Below are 16,011 nucleotides of genomic sequence, written 5' to 3' on the forward strand. Positions count from 1 at the left end.
AATGCATTTTCTATATGTCGGGGTCACAAATGGACAAACGAGTCAGCCCAGAAGCAGTGTAGGTAATAGTAATGACTGGCGTGAGCCCAAGGAATGGTCACATCTAATCTCCACTTGTGGAATTTCCTCTCTTGCCATCTCTCATCCCAAAATGCTGTCTTCCTTCTGTTCACTGAAGGGTATAAAAGTATTTTCTTGGACAAATTCAGTCAAAAAAGAGCAGTTGGAAACCGACTGAATTTTTCCACAGGTTAAGCAAGAGAAAGGAAGTGCAGCACTTGGTAAATAAAGTTTTTTATCAGAGAAATTGGTGATAGAAGCAGCCATGCAGAACTGCTGACACATTGAGCAGAAGTCTATCTTTCTAAAATGCAGGGTCTCATTCCTGTTGGGATTCTCCAGGGGTTCTTAAGCAAGTGGCCAAAATGAATTTGACATTGAGAACATAGGCTTGTTTTTCCTTCTCTTAGAACTCCAGATGTTTGCCAGGCAAAGCCATACTGAAAAGCCATTGTCAATTCAATCTAACTGAGCAGTGACTGACAGTACTCTCTCAACTCAGCTTTTACCTGTTTCCGATTGAGCTATTGCCTGGGCTCCTGGGAGCATGACCTGGATCCTCCAGTGTACTATTCTAGTTTCTTGATCAGAGACAGAAACAGTTTATCAGAGAAGGAACACGTTTTCTAGAATGAACGTGCTTTACTTCAAGTTCAGTATTGCACTCTGTTGCTACTGGAAATAAATTCACTTGTTCGGACCATGGCATCATCTATATTCCTTCTTCCTAGAAAGCCAAGGCATTTCTCTTGGCCCATCTATGTCAAACATAATGTTCTTTCCATACCATTAGATATTTTTCCACTGTGAACTCTATGAATATCATAGGTAATTAGAAAACGAAGTATTATAAATTGCTCTACCAGGTAATGCCCTACCTTATACAATTCTGTGAAAGAGACAATGTTTTGTGATGTCTCCATTTCTTCCCCCAAGCACTCATCCCTGTGATGACTGCTGACATTTTATGGAAAAATACTATCCATAGAATTACATTTGAGTTTCAACACCTGAAATCCTAGTATCATGTCTAATATTCCAAAGCAGAGCCTCTATTCACCCCTTCAAGTAAAATCCCAACACTCCACATTCCCCAATACACAAAATTGCCAATAACCCAGGAATCTTCAGTTTTTGTGTCTTATTTTAGTACAATCTTTCATTTTTAGCCAACATCAGACAAAACAAGATACATGCCACTAAGGAAATGGGTCTTTCTCTCCAAGTTCTAATTATTGGAACTTAGTGCCGCTAACAAGTTTACCACTTGTCTTGACCTACAGTAACCTCTTTAGCTCTGTCCTCAGCCCATTTGTGGAACTTAAGTGCTATGAAAAGTAGATTTCAAATAAGAGATGAAATTTACTACATGGTGAAATGTAAATACCATAGTTAAAAATGAATTATTCCATAAAGAGGAAAATACTGCAGACAATGGAGAAGGAAATCTATATTCTAGAGTTATGTATAAAAAGCACAATATATTACCACAAATATTTGGGAAAGGGTAAAAGCAGAGCGGGAGGGAGTGGCCTGTGAACTTGTATTATCTACCACCATCCCCAGTTTTACACGGCATTGCCTGTTCTGCTCTCCACTTAAGGTTGCAATTCTTGAAAAATGTTTTATTTAAACTTTTCCCTACAGCATATATTTTAAGGAGAAAGAAGTCAGTGGGAGAGAAAAGACCACATGATCAAAAAATTCTGATCATTTTCCAAAAACACATTTCCAGAAACAACCTGACCTTATCCCAAGGCCAGTTTTTACATATAGAGATCCATCTTTTTTTTTTTTTTTAATTTTATAGCTACTTTATTTATTTATTTATTTATTTTTGGCTGTGTTGGGTCTTCGGTTCGTGCGAGGGCTTTCTCTAGTTGCGGCAAGCGGGGGCCACTCTTCATCGCGGTGCGGGGACCGCTCTTCATCGCAGTGCGCGGGCCTTTCACTATCGCGGCCCCTCCCGTTGCGGGGCACAGGCTCCAGATGCGCAGGCTCAGTAGTTGTGGCTCATGGGCCCAGCTGCTCCGTGGCATGTGGGATCTTCCCAGACCAGGGCTCGAACCCGTGTTCCCTGCATTAGCAGGCAGATTCTCAATCACTGCGCCACCAGGGAAGCCCGAGATCCTTCTTTTTATATGAAGTTTCAGTTACTGAACTATTAAGTTACTGAATTATAATCTGTAGCTCATCTCTATATTCACTACTCCTTCAGAGTAGAAGTTCAGCTGTACGAAATGCTGAAAGTTATTGATAACTAAAGAACTACTCAGCCAAAGTAAATGTTCTAAAATTAAAATCTCACTGGGTCATTACTCTGCTTGAAACCCTACAAAGGTTTCCCATCACTCTCCATGGAAAAATACAAATTTCTGAGCAGAGCATATATGGTCACTCTACCCTTGCCTCTGACATTCCTATCCTCCCATACAGAATGACTAAGAGTCTGCCAACTTGCTGTTCTCTTTTGCTCCCGACCCTCGACACACTCCTGCTGGCAGGGACACAGATGCAGCAAAGGCACCTCTCTTGGACCTAGAGGCAAGAGGCACTTGCTGAAAATAGCTGCATCACTCTAAGCCTCTTATCGCTAGGATTTCATGAGAGATATCTGTATCTATCCTGTGTAAGCCACTGTATTTTGAAGTCTATTACCGATCTTAGCCTAAACCCTAACAAATAGCAAACAATTCTCCCCATACCTTCTCATTCCTTGGCTTTCCAATAAGATATGGCTTCTCCAGGAACCCTTCCCTCTCTCCTTACACAGCTTAGGTGCCTCTCTGCAGTAACTGCATCACAGGGCATATCACCTGTATCGAAACTGCCTGCTTGCTTGTCCATCTCCAACACTAACCTAAAGTCAGAGATTGTGCCTTTGTATCCCAGCACCAATCACCAGGTCTGGGACATAGCAAACACTCAGTAAACATGTTTTGAATTAACTCAATATTAAGGAAAGATTACAAAGTCCAACTCCACGTTATCAGGAGCAGATGAAAGTGACTGTAGGATGAGTAGCCTTGAAAATTCCCATTTTTATTTAGAGATAAATATAAATGGGGAGTTTGAGAGAGAATTATTCCTCCTTGATCATCAGTTAAAAATCGGATATATGTATAATAAACCACACAGTTGCACAACCAATATGATTTAGTTTCTCCATTCTTCCTCCATCCCACTTCCAAATATCTCAGCCCCTGCAAGAAATTGAGATTTACTACCATTAGATTTATTCCTTCGAGCTAAGACAGGGTTTCTCTGAAAAGACTGCCAAATGCAAATATGTTAAGAGATATCAAACCATTAGCACACATATGCACCTCCACAGGGATTAAATTATCAGAATGCATGCAACTTGAAAAATGCACAGGCCTGAAGGAAATGCGATGGAGAACTGGATGATTTTGATAGGAAGAAGAAACTGAGAAAAGTGATATATAAAGAGGGAAGATCTGCACCAAGGTCTGCATTAAATGTGTGAAGAGGCCCGGAGCATCAGGAAGCTGGCTCCTAAGGGAGGAAAGAAGTGCCTAGAAAACAGCCTGAGGGCTAGCAGACCAGCTTGGTACATTGTACTGTTTGCCCTGATAGATTACATGATACACAGAGGTTTCTGCTGTGATTTCCCTTGGGTAGAATTACTCAAATGGTTGGATTATATTCACACAGCCCGTATCCTACAGCTTCTTTGCTTAAGTAGTTTGTCCTAAAAGGGAATCTTTATTTTTATGTCCAAATAAGTATATTCTAGTGGCCTCTCAAGATCGATGGGAGAAATCATTCAAGTTCCTAGTAAGAGAGCAAACCAGGCACATGTTGTGATCTATCCCAGGGAATCCTCTGGGAGCTTCTCCTGATTCTGCTTTCCTATGATGACACTTTCAACAAGAACAGAAACTCACGCCAAACTTAATGCATTTTTATGACCAGAATTGAAACAAGAGTGGCAAATGTCTCTCATTCTTTTATACTGGGTCATGACTATAATCTCATGGCCCTGCTCAGATGTCAACCTCTTGACTGGAAGGGCAGGTAGATAATACAAGAGTTCATTCTTGTTCCATCTCCAATTTGTTCACTGCAAAGTGAAGCGGGGCGTCTCCATCATAAAGCAAGGCATGTGCCTCTCATTTTGCATTTGACTCCCGGTATGTGAAGTAAAGTGGACCAGGTGGACCTCCCCTTGCTTCAGTCTCTCTGTCAAGTTATTTCTAGAGCTTTGAGTCCTGCGGTGTGCATGCACACATACCAGCACATACACACACACACACACACACTCCAGTAACAATCACAAGCATATTCAGCCACTAAGTATGCTATTTGTCAGATGCAGCTCTCCTAGGACTTTTTTTTTTTTTTTTTTTTTATGGAGGAGAAAGAAAGAATGGCTTTATTTCTTTCTCTTTTTTTAACATATTTATTTTATTTATTTATTTTTGGCTGCATTGGGTCTTCGTTGCTGTGCGCGGCTTTTCTCTAGTTGCGGCGAGCAGGGGCTACTCTTCGTTGCGGTGTGCAGGTTTCTCATTGCAGTGGCTTCTCTTGTGAAGCACGGGCTCTAGGCGAGCAGGCTTCAGTAGTTGTGGCACATGGGCTCAATAGTTGTGGCTCATGGGCTCTAGAGCACAGGCTCGGTAGTTGTGGCACGTGGGCTCAGTAGTTGTGGCTTGCAGGCTCTAGAGCACAGGCTCAGTAGTTGTGGTGCACGGGCTTAGCTGCTCCCGGCATGTAGGATCTTCCCAGCCCAGGGCTCGAACCCGTGTCCCCTGCACCGGCAGGCGGATTCTTAACCACTGCACCTCCAGGGAAGCCCTCTCCTAGGACTTAAAGCAAATAGCATCTCCAAGGCCTGGGTCATGTGTATCCTAATCTGAAATATTATTCTGCAGAAATAATTTATCTAAATAAAGTTGTAGATGCCAGACATAATGCCACATCTTACTTTTCTGAGAACAGGGATTGTGTAAGTCTATGGAATTGGTTAATAGTTCCTTATTTCATGTCAATTGGCACAGATATATTAACCTCTTGGGAGTGAAACGCTGGAGCACTGGGGTTCTTAACCTTTCAATGTCACAAATCCACATTTAGAGCTATAGACACTTTCTCCAGAAAATATACACACACCCAGACAACTTTTTATATTATAACAAGGGCTTTATTACTTATAATAAGTAATCTAATGATAACCATATACTTTCCAAAAATTTTGTTATCACTCCTGGTCAAAGCCTGTCAACAGTGACTTTACAGTTCAGTTTGAATTACTCCTTTTATCCTGAGATTTTAATGTTCTAGACATTGTTTGAAATAATATAGAAATGACCATTTTATCGAATAACAATGTTTAGCACATAATTATGAATAGACAAATAGATGGGTGAAGAAAGAATAAAGGGCTGTAATCTGTATTATCATTTGTTACCATACCATTACCTGAATGTAAATGTAAATACAAGATGTATGATTGATTTCCTCAAGTATGTTTTTGTTCTGAGTCAAAACAGAGTTTCTCACAGAGTGTTCAGGAAACTTCTAGAATCTTTTCCTCAGAGGTTCTGATCTATTTCATTAAAAACCTTTTAGTTGCCTGGGCTGTAGCTCAGGGATCTACATCCTTTTGGGGACACAGCGTCGAGAGTGACCGCCACACTGCTAGACCCAGAGACATCGGGTTTCCATCGCTCCGACATGCAAGTCTTACCTCTTTTCAAGAAACAGAGACAGAAATACTTGGTATCACATCATGAGCAAAATGTCAGTAAGCCCTCGTGGTTATTGAAAGCAAAAAGCCAACCTAACCAAGATCTGTGGGCCTCCTTTCTCATTCACTGAACAAAGATTTATAGAGCGTCTCTTCAGCATAAGGTCCTAAGTTAGACCCGCTATAGCACTTGCACTCCTGCAAATCTAAGCAGAATTCCCTGGTGAGCTGAGTCTGGTTGGCATCAGATGGGAATTACAGCCAAGTGAATTCTCCATATTGTAACCCTATTATCTCTCTCTCCCTCCATCTATCTCTCCTGTGCTATGCATGGCTGTGCCTTATGGAAAGTTATCATCTGAATGCAAAACAATTATCCTAAAACAGTTAGCCAGAGTGGTCTGGACACACAGATTTATCTTCCCTCTCCTTCAGTGAAGAACATCTATCTTCCATGACCTCTTGATTACTGAAGCCTTCAGAATATATTCTTTGGTCTGTGACACTGTGCTCAGTGCTGGGCTAAGCATTAAATATCACCCTCTATGATTAATTGGAAGTTAATTAAATCTATCACTGAAACAATGGGAAGGCAATGAGCTATGTAATCATTGCAATAGTAAATGAAATGATGTACAGGTCTCTCCATCTCGCTTATTGACAATGATGGAGGGGTGGCAGGCCGTGGATGCCTGGCGAGGCTTGCTGCCCGACCTCACAGGAGGCTCTGACTTGCACACAGTGCAGGGACAAGGCAACTAGAAGCATGTTCCGACCACCTCTGCTGAATGAGGGAGCCTCTCTTCACAAGGCCTCTGAAGTGTCCTTGTCAAGGTTCCATCTTGAAGAATCAGTGGGATGAAGTGTGGGAATGGCTGAATGAACTATGCAAATGCTGGTTGTTACCACCTCTGAACAGCTCAGAAGCCCTGGCTTCAAAATCAGCGGCCCTTCAATTGCAATGAAGAGAATGGTTTTCTATTGAACGAGAATGTTTTCGCTTTCATTTAAAACTTCAGAATGTTCAGTACTTTCACAGACCCGATGGCATCTGGTCCTCATAAGATGGGGGAACTGTGAAACAGAGAGGTTAAGTGGCTTGCCTGAGTTTATTCAGCTGGTTAGTGACAGAGGTGGGTAAAGCTAATGAGAAACTAAAATGGCAGAGCCAAGCCTAGCCAAGTCCTTAGTTCCTATCTCCAAACGTGATTTACTTTGTGGATGTGAGGACACAGAAAGCCATGGAGTTTGGAAAGGTATCTCTAAATTGTCAGGTTACCAAGAGTCCCTTGGGATCCAGATTAGAATACTTTAGCATTTGGCATGAAAATCAATTTGTATCACAGGGTAGCCATCCAGATACGAATTTGCCTTAGTCTGCTTGGGCTGCCATAACAAAACACCATAGTCTTGGTGGTTTAAACAACAGAAATTTATTCCTTACAGTTCTGGAGGCTGGAAATTCTAAATCAAGGTACCAGCAGGGTTGTGTTCTGGAGAGAGCTCTCTTCCTGACTTGCGCACAGTTGCCTTCTCTCTGTGCCCTCACATGGCAGAGAAAGAGAGAAGGAGAGAAAGATCTCCCTTTTTTACAAGGCCACAGTCCTATCAGATTAAGGCCCCACTCTTATGACCTCATTTAACCTAAATTACCTCCGAAAGACTCTGTCTCCTGATACACTCACAATGGCGGTGGGCGGGGCGGCTGGTGTTAGGGCTTCAACATACGGACACAATTCAGTCCATAGCATAATTCGAAAGTATATTTTTAAAAGTATCACTCAGTACGAATTACAAATTAGGATACCCTGTTTAAACTCTAGTCACTCAATATTTTAATTTCCATTTTTTTCTAGATGTCACGAGATGGAAGAATATTTTCAGTCCCCTGGATTAACTGGGGATCCACCTTTTCCCTCTTTCCCCTCAATCCCTTCTTTTTTCCCAATGGGATAAGCCCCAAGTCCTGATGGCATTCCTCTCCTGTTTGAGGAGGCTTGGCTCTAGACGAAGCCTGTCCCTACCCCTCAAGTACACATTGGGTGTTGGGAGCAAGAAGATAGTTATCAATGTGCCCTGGGCCTCATGGACCCAGGGGACCCTTAAAAAGCTAATGCACTATTTTGGAATCAATTGAAAACAAATTAATTAAATAAAGATCCTTTATCACACTATTGAAGTTTAATATTATTTAGTGGAAAGATTTTTCAGGTGAACTTCTTATCACTGGTAGCCAGAAGAGATATCCAACCCCAAAAGGCATTTTTTTTCTCTTCCTCTCCCTCTTACTGACACACAATCAGGCCCATCTGCCCAACATCATCTAACTAAATATCAAGGGCTTTAGGAAACCTCACATTGGATCTGACTCCAAAATTTGGTCCTGCTCCAGCTCCTCCCAGGAAAACACTGGCTTGCAGGTAGCATGGTGGCTCTACAGAAACCGAATCAGAGTCTGCCCAAAAAGAGGTTCTAGAGAACCGGTGGATGAGCACACCCTGCCTCAGGGCCTTTGCACTTGCTCCCTCTGCTTAGAGCACTTTCCCCCTAAATACCTGGATAGCTCTTGTCCCTGCCTTCTTCAGGTCTTTACTCAAATGAACTCTGATCAAGTTGTTAAGCTTTCTCTGACCATCCTATCAAAATGATGCCTCGTTTCAGCCTAGCACTTTCTAACATCTTACCCTACTTTACTTTTCCTTCAGAATACTAATCACTACTTAAAATTATTCTATTTATTTATTTACTTATTTATTTTCTATCCTCTCTCCCTAGAATATCAATTCAATGAAGTCAGGGATTTTGCCTGTTTTCTTCTGCATCCTAGAGCTTTACACATAGCATGGTACATAGTAGGTGCTGGATGAATAGATGAATGAATGAATGAATGAATGAATGAATAGATTTAAAGGGCAAATCCAAGGCCAATAAACAGGTCAACATCCCAAGGCCAAGCCATCCATGGAAATAGAAGACACAAGCTAAGCTCCGTTATAAGCTGTACACTTCAGGCTACTAATTTAACCTTTCCGGACCAGAGGTTACTTATCTCTAGCAGGTGAAGTTTGAAATACATGTTCCCTTCCAGTTCTAACATCCTATAAGCTATGATATGAATTTTTAAATGATAATGTAACATGTTACTGGTCTCAAGAGTCCTGATCTTGAGTCTGCCATGAGGGGCTGGGCAGGAATAGTTGGAATAGATGTTTCACGATTGTCTTTTGAGTTCCAGATGTTTTTAAGTTGAAGGACCAGCTTGAGCTATCCCAATTCCCTCAACACAGTGATAACTAAAATTTGGTGCTCCTATCTTTATCCTGAATCTAATCCTGTGTTTTCTCCTGATATTCACCTTCTTAGTCCTTTGTAAAAATGAAAAGAATGATTTTGTCAGAGCAAATAAATGAGTTCAACCTAAAATATTATTTGCAAAAAGTATAATTAACAGGATTAAAGAGAAAAGAAAACTGAACAAAAAACTTCCCTGGAAATATTTTACATGGTGAAAAAGTCATCAAAAAGATAAATATAGATGGCACATTTTAGCTCAAAGAACACCTTGGGCTAATAGAAAGTAGAGCTATGTTGCTGATGTCACTTCCGGTCATAGTGACTTGGAGTATTATAGCCAAGAGAAAGTTATTAAAATGATTGGAGAAGTTTTTGTTTACTTATTTAAGCCTATTGACTTAAAGACTCTGGGCAAATGTACAAAATACTCATTTGAATTGTAAATTGAATCCATCAGCTTAAGTTACATATTTTTTTAACTTAAATTTGGAATCCCAAGCCATTAATTCATAAATAGTCTTCTGTAGAGTATATGAATTAGCCCATCACAAAGATAATGATGTAACATTATTGAACAACATAAAATAACTTCCTTTTATTTTCCCATAATGTCTGAGTTCCAGGTTTCCTGGCTCTCTCGTAATGCCTGATGGTGCCACAGGGCAAATACGTGTGAATTGCACTTGCAATATGAAAAGTGACTCCGGAAAAGGCGTGTTGGGGCTTTCAAGTTGATTCCCCGTCAATAGCCTCTATATCAAACTGCCTCAGTGTCTAGATCAAGCAATGCTTTTCATAGATGCGGGCACTGTCAGGTCAACGCAAGATCCGGACACCAAGATGCACGTACCCTGTCTCTTAAATCAGTCCCAATGACAATAATGTTCTGGGGGAGAGGAGGGATGCAGGAAGGGAGGAGCTGATCTGATTTTACTTTATCATGAGTGTGTAGGATTCTAAGAGCCTTTCCGAGAGAAGTAAAACACGGGAGGACTGATTCTAGGACTGATCTATCAACGCAGGAGATGAACGTCTCCAGTCTGCTCAACCTCTTAGTTCTATGACGAGAGACTCAAAGACATTTGAGCTGACAAAAGCATACAGAGTTAGGGAACTTATTATGTGAGCAAGCATGACTACTTCAAAGATAACTAGAGGGAAAATAGAGACGTTTGCCCAGGTCCAAAGGAAATCTTGCAGCCCTCAACTGTGAAACAGACTTTGGCTGTCTCTATACTCAATTCATTTACAACAAAATTGTCAAGCTATCTGACACTGTGTAGCCTTTGAATTAAAGGGGTAAAGTGAAGAGAATTGTTTTTCACTTTCAGTAGCGTAAATAAGCATCATGTTGCATAGAGTAGAAATCCAAAACAGTTTGAATCATCAGTTTTACAATGTATTTGTGATCTTGATGCTTTGTCTAAAGTTGAGTTCATTTTAAAAGAATATATATATATATATATATATATATATATAAAACTGAATCACTATGCTGTACAGTGGAAATTAACACAACATTGTAAATCAACTACACTTCAATAAAATAATTTTTTAAAGTTGAGTTCATTTTCTGTCAGAATAACCAATTGAACAGTGAAAAGTTGGTTTAATCAACATTATTTTTCTGTTTGATACCAAACAATTAACATCACCAGATTAATTGAGCGGATTGACACAGGCATTTAACATCAATTGATATAGCCGTAATCTCCTATCTTGATTTATCTACTAGTAAAATAAAGATAAGAAGTGATCTCTAAGGTTTCTCTCAGCTGTACAACATCCACAAGGCCTACACCTGCTTTCAACATTCATACTTTTTGTAGGCATTAATTTTCTCAGTTTGAGGCAAAAAAAGGTGACTAAGAGAAAGGGCTTTGAAGTCAGCCAGATTTGAGTTCAAATGCTCTGCCACTAATTAGGAAAATAGCCTTGCACAAGCTACTTATCCAGTTGGTGCCTCAGTTTCCTCATCTTTAACATGGGATGATAATAGAGCTACATCACAGCTATTGTGAGAAACAAAAGTAAGATCATGCAGATAAAACACTTAGCATGGTTCCAGGAGCATTATAAAGGCTCAACAAATGTTCATTATTTTAATTCAATAAAAAGCCTTTAAATGACAGAATCAAAGGAAAAAATATCATCTTCAAGTATTATTTCATAAGTTTGTATTTCAATTTGAGAAGAGAAATAACATTCAAAGAAATTTACATTGACTACATAGATAGACTCTCATGGAAAGTTATTTTCAAGAAATGAAAGAATGAAGGTATATAAAATTTTCCTTCTATGAAAACATCAGACAGTGAAAGTTTCCTCACTCTGTCACACTTCAGTCTCAATCAGAAAAAAAAATGGTAAATGCCCAATTATGGGAGGTATGGAAGGGATGAATCTTCCTGTTCCCAAGGAAATTAACTAAGCATTAAAATTCCTTCATAGGGCTTCCCTGGTGGCGCAGTGGTTGAGAGTCTGCCTGCCAATGCGGAGGACATGGGTTCGAGCCCTGGTCTGGGAGGATCCCATATGCCGCGGAGCGACTGGGCCCGTGAGCCACAATTGCTGAGCCTGCCCGTCTGGAGCCTGTGCTCCGCAGCCAGAGAGGCCGCAATAGTGAGAGGCCCGCGCACCGCGATGAAGAGTGGCCCCTACTTGCCGCAACCAGAGAAAGCCCTCGCACAGAAGCGAAGACCCAACACAGCCATAAATAAATAAATAAATAAATAAAAATTAAAAAAAAAAAAATTCCTTCATAAAGGCCCCTCTTCCCAAAAGACAGCTGAACAGTACTTTTAGACCCTGCCATCAGGGTGATGCCAGACTGATTCCTGTAATGCAACAATTTCAGACTCATGAAGTGGGTAGTTCTTGTTTTGTGTTGTTTTGTTTTCTTATTTTGCTTTGCTTTCCAATGTGATGATCAAATATGATCTCCTTGGGAATTTGTAAAAATCTCTACCATCCAAGGCATCTCTTCCAAGATGGCTCTAAGGACATGCGGCCTCACTCTAGGCCCACTGGCTTTTAACCCATTACATCAGTATTTATGGCATGTTAGCGCCAGGCACACTCAGTGGGCAAGTGGGAGAGCTTGGTCATAGCCGAAAGCACTCTTAGTGACTCTCTTCCCACAGATGTTTTCTGCAATGCTTAGATCAACAAATAGAATATTTGACCTGATGAGCCTCTCACTTTATGGGACATATTTTTAAAATTCTGACCCTCTCACTTTGCTTCTGAAATCAAGAAAAGTCTGATGTGGACTTTCCTTTCCTTGTGATGAGGCACAAAGTTGGAGTCAGGAAGACTTAGGTTCAATTCCTGGCTCTTTGCATTGAAGGCATAGCTGTACACACTGGGCGTGGATTCATCTCTCTGACACTGTTTCCTGAGATAATACGTAAGAAGTGCTTAGCAGAGTGCACAGTTACAGCAAACACCGGAGAAATATTTGTTCCTACTACTATTACTACTACTACTACTACTATTCCATCTAAAAACAACAAAAACAAAACTTGTCTGGCCCATTCACAAAGCTAATCCCCAGTAAGCTTTCATACAGCTTATTTTTTTCAGTTTGGTCTTAATTTAAAAGGTTCTTGTCTTGGAGATAGTACTTAGAGACTGGTCTAAGGAAGAACCAGAGAGATTTACTCTCAAATACCTGTTTATAGTTTCATCACCATAATACCTAAGCATCCACGTGGACAACATCTTTTCATCATAAATGAGAAGGTCGTACTATTGAACTGTAATCCATCCATTGATTTATGGTCCCAAGTTCCTCCAAGGATTTTCACAAATGCCTGTGACGTTTTCTAGTGCTGGACTTTGCATTTGGATCTGTGATTTAGATGACAGATGTGTGAAATCATATGTAGCCAGACAAATCCCTGGTGATAACACATTTGAGGGGGTTCAAGCAGTGATGGATTAAGGCCCAATCAACCAGATCAGCTAATCTGAGCCCTCTTCAGTGACGCTGGCCCTGATGCTTTAAAGGGGCACCCCCCCCCAAAATAAATTACTTTCCAGAAATAAGACTTTCTGCTCTGCATCTCATCCTACAGTACTTCCTTTCACAGTAAATTCAGATTCCGTTGGAGAAGCCCTGCCTGTTTCTACAGAATAGATTATTATTTACTTTTAAAATCTCATATTCCAAGTAGTAATGGAATTACTAATATGGTCAGTTTGACTGAGCCTTAACCATTTTTGAAAGTCTGACAAATGTAGAAGTTACAAAGCCAAGGACTTAATAATAACTTCTGAGATGCTAAAGGGTTCACTCCAAAGAAACCCGACAACTCACATTCAAAAGATACACAAAATCAAAGCTTCCCCAGGAAGAGGCTAATCTAAGAATTCAACACTGAATCCTTTCCCAAGAGTGAACCTTATAATGCCATGCGTAGGCTTACTTTCAAAACAGACTATTTCACATATACTTTTAGGGAAATAGGAAGAAGGCAAGAAAAATCGTACTTCAGCAAAGCAGTAAAGGAATATAACACAAGATAAAGAGCTAGGCTAAAAGATAAAGCAAAGAATGTTCTGAGCTCTTCCACAAGGACCCTTCAAATGCTGTACAATCCATGCACCTCCAGCGTGCTCCGTTTAATTTCATCAAAGGCAGGCTTCGATGCTTTATTATTCTGTCATTTCTCTGGGCCTCTTATTTGATTTTTTGCTCTCAAAATCAACTTTAGACAATATCTTGCTTTTCCACTGCCGATTGAAGTGCTTATCCAAAATAGCTCCCCGCATCCACCAATGCATGCCAGCTGCAGGCCTCTAAGCAGGTCTCCGCAGCAGGCTGTGGATAATGAAGATTGCGTTTGTAGTAAGGCTCTGATGTCATTCACTGTGTGGTGTGAGCTTGAGAAGCACATCAACGAGCGTACATGTCTATCTATATCTTTGATTTGAACTTGTTTCCTTACCTGACTTTCATTTCTACCCTGAAACCTCGATAGGCTATTGTCCTTAGACCATCTTAAAGATGACACTCCACCCCAGCACAGCATTCTAGTGGTTCACCGAGCTAAAGCCCTTTTTAAAACAGGTCTGCCTTATAGTGATGTATTTTCTTTGCTGAAATGCATTAACACAAGCTTTGAGTGGGAGGTTTCAAACAGTGGAAGCTAATCCCAATAGCTGCACTGTGTCCCTCGCCCCTCATCCTACTCCTGCACTAAAACAAAACATGAACATAAACAAGAACCAGCCAACAGTGTAGCAATGAAACCAAATTCTGGCCCATATTCCCAAGAGCAATCTAAACAGAACTAAACAGAAATCAAGCAAAGGCAAGGAGAATATAAAGCATTCTCATCCACTTTGTCAGTTTTGCTTCTATTTGCAGGACTCTCTCTTTATGGAGTTTATATGAAGGCAGATAACTGTATTCTTCTGAGACAATATTAAAAACAAAGCAGTGACTGGGAGCAAGCGTAATCATATGAAGGAAACAAAGGTAAAATTTACAACTCAAGTAAAACTACTCAGGTTAAATTATTTTAATATTCTCTAATCCAAGGGTCTGCAAACTACAGCCCAAAGACCAAATCCAGCCTGCCACGTCTTCCACACCCATCAGTCTGCTCAGTGTCTATGGCTGTTTTTGTTCTACGATGGCAGAATTGAGCAGTGGTGACTGTGAGACAATGGCACTTAAAGCGTAAAATATTTACTATCTGGCTCTTCAGAGAAAAATTTCATCAGTCTGTTATCTAATCTTCAGAAGAGAACTCATAGTATTTAGAAATTAAATTATATTTGCACACTATTACAATCTTTGAATAATTACATATTAAAACTCACCTATCTATGTTTTACATAGAAAGGAATGTGTGTATGGGAAGGGGTGTCGTGTGTACATGCACATGCATTGTCGGGTGCCCTAAAATGAAATATAAAACACCCTTGCTAGGAGAGCTTCCCAAATGCTCAGAGGTGTGGCGTTTGCAGAGGGTCACTTGTGGGATGATGGAAAGACTCCACTCGGAACCAAGAGCTGGAAGACAGAGTGGCAGTTACGTCACCTTGGACAAGTCATTTAGCTTCCATTTTCTCACCTTTGGAATGAGAACCCTGATGCCTACCTCTCAAGGTTGTGTAAATCAAATGAAATTATCTCTGTGTAAATCCTTTGTTAAGCCATAAATTACACACGTATAAGTTGTTGTTATTATGCACTGCCCTGAACGCTTTCCATATAAATGGTGGTCTGAGCAAGGATGTCTCAGTCAACTGATTCATGCAGCTATCATTTTCTCTTAACATTAGTTGCCTACCCCCACTCGCCATGAGCTGTCTATATGCATCAAAGCACCATTTCAAAGAAAGCATCATTTAGAATTAAGAAGTCTGAGACCAAGGATCACCACATATGATGCTTGGTCCGGGTCCACATCTGGAGTAATTTCAAAATAGTCTTCCTAAAAGTTTGCCATTTTCTCTCACTCGTCATTTGTGGTTCATCTCGTGGCATTTCTACACCTGACATTCCTTCCTTTGCTGTTTGCAGCTTCGTTCATACCTGTCCCTCTTCACTCCCTCTCTCCCCACTGTCCCCTTTCAATTCCACCCCAGTCCCCTTTGATCCTTTGCTCATTTCTAATTCTGAACGCCCTTTGAGAAAGGGGGAGGGGAGGAAAACAAAAGGTTAATTTTCTCCAGCCTGCCCAGGCCGACTTAATGTAACAGAAGGCAGCAAACTGTATTGATTTAGTGACATGCAACTGTCCAGAAAGAGCTATTTATACATTATTCAGGACAAACACTGTCATAATGGACAAACAGCAGCAGCATCTGGGATGTTAATGTCTACAAATAAGATTATTCTTTGAAAGGATTAGGATGAAGCATTTTGTGTAATTAGATTTCTCCGTTTCAGGAATGAATTGCCTTTTAGCAGTAAAAGCTGTCACTGAGGG

At 40.5% G+C, this 16,011-nt stretch overlaps 1 long non-coding RNA gene across 1 annotated transcript in view; it reads right to left on the reverse strand.

The window, feature by feature from the left end:
- Positions 1-1,845: 1,845 nt before the first annotated feature.
- The window catches only part of LOC309661551, a 297,158-nt gene continuing 282,992 nt past the window's right edge, over positions 1,846-16,011 (reverse strand). The window contains exon 2 of the long non-coding RNA XR_014264070.1: positions 1,846-2,190. This is a non-coding gene — a long non-coding RNA (uncharacterized lncRNA). The remainder of the gene's footprint in view (positions 2,191-16,011) is intronic.

The sequence above is a fragment of the Balaenoptera physalus genome, assembly GCF_965194825.1.
Source record: "Balaenoptera physalus genome assembly, chromosome: 5".
Taxonomy (NCBI): domain Eukaryota; kingdom Metazoa; phylum Chordata; class Mammalia; order Artiodactyla; family Balaenopteridae; genus Balaenoptera; species Balaenoptera physalus.